Consider the following 6,000-nt stretch of genomic DNA (forward strand, 5'->3'; position numbering starts at 1 on the left):
TGTCTAACACGATCCGCTAAAGACAAGCGCGTTCTTTACTGAATGACCAACAGGCGGCGTGTTAACAACTCTCTTAACGCCGTATTATCGCTCAAGATGCAGTAACAGTAGCTTCCATAGAGTTAAAGACGTGACTTATAAGCTTTTTAAGACTTCGCGTTGGCCTTTGATTGTGACTAACTATTTAAGACCTCTACTTTACAACTACGAATATAATTTTACAGTGGGGAAAGTATCCGATACGCCCAAGACTCGTCCTTTAGCAGCTACTCTCATTGTTTGCCTTAGGTGAGACCTCGGTTCGTTCGTAAAACTAAGGTCTCTGCATAGTTAAGGAGTGGAAGGAGCAGGCAGTGTTGCTATTTCCTTGTTACGCGCTAGTATTTCGCTGAGTTATGCTTCACAGTTTCATGTAATTCTTCAAAATTTTGCTTTAGGCATAAAATGCTTTACTACTTATCTCTTCCGCGAGGGGCAGCTGTGCGGTCTAGGGCACCTTGCCACGGATCGCGCGGCTCCCCCCGTCGGATGTTCGAGGCCTCCTTTGGGCATGTGTGTGTATGTTGTCCTTAGCGTAAGTTACTTTAAGTAGTGTGTAAGCCTAGGGACCGATGACCTCAGGAATTTTGTCCCATAGAACTTTTTACAAATTTACTACTTACCTGATGGATCTCTTGACCTTTAGTGGCTCATGTCCTCAGCGATAGTTATTCCATCAATGGCTATATAGTTTCTCTCCTTGATACTGAGCGATGTGGCCCAGCGTAAGATACTGGACTCACATTCAGGAGGACGCTAGCTCAAATCCCTGTCCCTCTGTCTATATTTACTCTGCCTGACAAGAGACACAGTCCTCGGATGTCAATATAACTTCGTACATGTACACAACATCACTGGGTATGTAAACGATTAGAGTTGCAATTGTCTCTGACCACCAGAGTACATTAGCGTTGTTCGTGTTTGGTCTTATTACCAGGTGTGGTAGGGTATACGTTGTATAAAGGGTATGAACTGTGTCACAAGTTGAGTGATTACTGTGTAGGACACGTAGATCCTCCTTACGCGTGTGAGACAGCGTTATCAGCAACCGACAGAATTTGGAAGGGACATCATTGTGAGTCTTATCTGGCTGGCTGGTCGACTTGAGCAATATCCAGATTTGATGGGCATTCGGATGTGGCAGTGACCCGATGTTGGACCAAATGGGAGCTTGAGGACAATTAAGTTTCCGGTCGACCATGTCCGATCACCACAAAAGAAGATTATCGTGCTTCAAACACATCGTAACCCCATCAGATCTGGTCAGAACAAGTAATGGACTCCTTGAAACATTCTGTCTCATCCTACACCATTAGCCAGAGGCTAGCAGCAATCGGACTAGCGAATGACTATCCATGCGTGGGGTGCTGCTAACACCCCAACATAAACGGCTGCGTTTGAAGCGGTGTCGTGACTAGAAAGCATCGATTACTAATGGATGGCTTCGCATTGCGTTCAGCGATGAATCGCTGTTCTGCAGTACCATGGGTGACCATCGTTGTCGAATATGTCAGCGTCAGGGGAAGAGGTCCGATCTTCCGATGTTTTGCAGAGGCAAAGCGGTGTTACTCCTGCTGTCGCGGTGTGGAGAACCATTGGGTATGAGTTCAGATTACGGCAGGTTGTGACTGAAGAAACTCTGGCGGCACCGACATCCTGCATACTGATTTCTTACCTCTCGCCTGACAGTATGATATTATCGTGATGCCATTTTTCAACAGAACAACGCTCGTCCACATATGGTGAGTATCTCTGTGAACTGTTACGTGGTGTTAAAGTAATCCTGTGGCCAGCAAGATCCGCAAATCTGTCCCCAATAGAACATTTGTGGGACCAGCTCGGACGTCAGCTCCATCCCAGTGCCAGTGTCAGGGATATCAAGGACCATTTACAACAGTTGTGAGCCTGTTTCCCTCAGAAGTGGATATAACGGCTTTATGACACCCTTCCCAACCGAATCAGTGCATGCATGCAGGCCATAGGGGGTGCAACGTCATAGTGATAAGTGGCTGCATGCTACAAGGTTCTTTGTAAATTTGACTCGATTTTTTAATCACTGCATTAACATCAAACACCCCATCAACCCGTGAAGTCTCATTTCGTTTCCCCCTTCCCATCTCGGTGCTTCATTTTTTCTATCAGGCAGTGTAGTTAGTGTGTGTTTTCTCCATTTCTGTCAATGAAGAGACTAGGATGGTTTCTTTCAAAAGGACACTGCCGATTACCTTCGTCATATGTCCCAAATCGTAGCTTGTGCTCAGTATCTAACAAACTCCTCGTCGAGATCATGTCAGACTCTAAACATTCAACCTTTTATTCCTTGATAATAAAACATGTGCCTCTGTAAGTATCCTTAGTGAGTTTTGTTTTACTTGTGACTAAGCGGCTCGGTGGTGAAGTGCCAAACTAGGCTTTCAAAGGCCTGGGTTTTGATCACTGGTAAGTGTTACAATTTTTATCTGTCTGTTGTGACTTATTTCACCTCTGGAGGTGCTTGTTTTCGAGAAGAATTCTGAGTTGCACCGTAGCTCGGAGTCCACGTTAAACTGTATGTAGATCGACCTAGGTATATCAGTTCAAAAGTCGGGGGGAGGCAGTGCCATACGGTTACCAGTAGGAATGCATGAGGAAAACCACTGCGATGTTCAAACCAGTCTTCCAGTTGATGACAGCTTTGCCTTTCTTACTATTTTGCTTTTATTTACTTTCTTGGCATGGCTCATAGATTCATCTAGAACCAGTTTTCCGCTTTTACCTGTTTCAGATAAGGCAATTAGACTGTCATATCGTTCTGCAGTGTACATCTTGTTTTCTTCGTTACAGCAAATGCGAGGCATCTTTTTTGACGCCAGCGACAATTTGGTGTGAAATGCTTCCAGAACGCGAGAAATGCAGAGATAATGAGCTACATATACAAATGCTACTTTATTCTGGTGTGCTTCCGTCCACATAAAACCTATTCACACTAGATGCCAACGGACCAGAACGGGACGGGACGCCACGTTACGTCACGTTGCGTCAACATTAGGATGTATTCACACTGGATGTCACGTCAGGTCAACTCTCGTCTCATCTCTTCACGTCACGTCATCTCATCACACATGGTTTTTTCGCGAGTACTGCGCACTTTACAAGACGTTTTCTGCAGATTTTACGCCGGGAAGTACAGACACAGTGTGGTAGTTTACATACGTGAGTGCCGGAGTCCACATTTGTATGAAAATGGTATTTGTTAGGCTCTGTAGTTCAAAACTTACCGTGACTGATCTTATACTAGAGGAGGAAGAAAAAGTGTGAAGCAACGCAAAAAAAGAGTTGTGGCTCAGGAGGGAAATTTCATACTCTCTACAAGCAACTAGTGGAAGGGGAATACGCGTTTTATAAGTATTTCAGAATATTGAAGCACCAATTTTTTTTCATTGTTTGCATCAAATTGATCCAAAATTACTCAAAGGGACACAGTTTTATGAGCTGCCGTCAACCATCCACAAGTAGTGACGGTTTGTTTAAGGTAAGTTTGTATGCCAGTCCTGTGCAAATTTTTGTGTAATAGTTACACCTTCCGCAATATGCTTCCCTTAAAGATTTGTAGGTTTTCATTATATCTTGTACTTGGTTTTTAATTGTTCAAGTGTGCTGGGGAGAACTATTGAAACTACGTAAACTTGGACCTTTGCTGCTTCCAACAACTGTTTTACACACAAGAGAAAGAGACAGTGCGTGAGATTAGCACATCGTTATTAATTCTACAATTCAATATGGTTGTCACATTATTCACACGCAGTTATAGTGTTGTCTAAACTCAAAATCTTTTCAAAATGAGCCCAGCTTGTTTGTGTTTCAAAATGTGGAAAATGGAATCTCTAAATTATTTTATCTCTTGTTTTATCTTTCACAACAAACTGAAATTTATCAAGAATTATGTGGCGCTGAGAGTCGGCAGGGTGTCCCAAGAGGAATGGCCAGTACTCGGTGATATGACAGGAATGATAATTTGAAACAAAAACTTCATATGGACGTATGCCCTATTCAGAATGGTTTCCGAGATAGAACGCATTTAATGTACATTGTTATTTATTTTCTGTATTATTCTGTACATTTTAAGAATGTACCACGGTACTGTAGAGAAAGTCGAGACGAAAAATTTTATATAGCACACTTGTGGTCTATCTAGTCGGGAAATGACCTCGTACAGAAACTACCTACCTACAGCACACGAGCATCGAGTGAGATTTTCTATATTGTCTCGCTCTCTTCGACCAAACTATTATTCCTAGAGAAAAATGATTACGACCGTTTTCGTAGAATATTTAACGTTGTTTGATTTCCTACTGCGACACGCTTTCGCTAGAAGCCGCAATTTTCGAGTTATTCAAGAAAAAAGTTAAATGTGATAGTAAATGTATTCTATCTCGAAAACCATACGGAATAGGGTATATGACCGTATGAATTTTTTGCTTCAAATGAGTATTCCTGTCATGTCTCTGAAGAGTGAAAATTGCTCTAGGGACACCCTATATAATGTAACATTGGTATGTCCTGTCGTCGATCCACAAATAAGAGCTCAGATCATCACTAATCTTAAAGCTGCCAGCAATAAGCAATTTTATGAATAGTAAACACAGGCAAAGAGATGTAAAACTAATGTAGCACAAATGATGCTACGTTCCATAACAGTCTAGCTTAAACAACTCTTGCTTGTTAGACATTACGTATTATATGCGAATATTGTATACCTTATTTAAACAAACAACTGCAATAAATTTCTTGATGTATTGTTCTGTCGCATTATCAGAAGATTTCATTCCATTTCTTTATGAAACAATACAAATGCAAGATAACATACAAATTAATTCCACATACGAATCAATCTGCTTCTACCCACAATACTCTTTTTCAAGTTGCAACCAATTTGCTAATCATTTCATTTTAAAATAATATATACAATGCTCTGAAAACCATAAGGAAGACATAGATAAAGTATCGTAACATATCGAAAACTCGGTGGAAATCAATGTAACTGCGAGAGCACGTTGCCAGAGGTCTCCTAGTCGTGCAGAGAGAGGTGGACGTCACATGGTGTAAGATGAGACTAACCAAATCGCCAAATGGGGCTGGCCCCGCCACACCAGGCAGTTGACGGAAAGGGAAAAGACAATGTGTGTGACCCACCGAGCAGCTAAAGTGCACTGTGGTGGCGTTCTTCGTTACAACATCGTCTGGAGACAACATCTAAATGACTTCACATGGGGCGGAGTCGTCGGGAAACTTGAAGAAGGACGAAGTGTGACTAGTGTACCCCAGCAGTTTAGTACTGCTCTGTGCATAGTTTCACTTGCATGGGGAACGTTCCGAACCACCGGCATTGCTCCCCAATGGAGATGAGGTGGTCGACCACGGTCAACTGCAGCAGTACGCGACCACTTCGTTGTGCAACAGCCAAGACGGGTCCCACGTCAAACAGGACTGCAAGGCACGCAATATCACCCGCCACAGTGGCACATCGACTGCATGAGGGTGGTCTCACAACCAGTACGTTGTGTTCCATTATCATACGGACAAAATGGTTCAAATGGTTCTGAGCAGTATGGGACTTAACTTCTGAGGTCATCAGTCCCCTAGATCTTAGAACTACTTAAATCTAACTAACCTAAGAACATCACACACATCCATGCCCGAGGCAGGATTCGAACCTGCGACCGTAGCCGTTGTGCGGTTCCAGACTGTAGCGCCTAGAACCTCTCGGCCATCCCGGCCGGCTATCATACGGACACCGGCGGTACCGATTGAGATGGCGCCAAGAGCATAGGGACTGAGCCGACGAGGATTGGAAATACGGTCTCTTCCCGTATGGCCGGCCGCTGTGGCCGAGCGGTTCTAGGCGCTTCAATCCGGAACCGCGCTGCTGCTACGGTCGCAAGTTCGGATCCTGCCTCGGACATACATGTGTGTGATGTCCTT

Source organism: Schistocerca gregaria, chromosome X (assembly GCF_023897955.1).
Source record: "Schistocerca gregaria isolate iqSchGreg1 chromosome X, iqSchGreg1.2, whole genome shotgun sequence".
In the NCBI taxonomy this organism is placed as follows: Eukaryota; Metazoa; Arthropoda; class Insecta; order Orthoptera; family Acrididae; genus Schistocerca; species Schistocerca gregaria.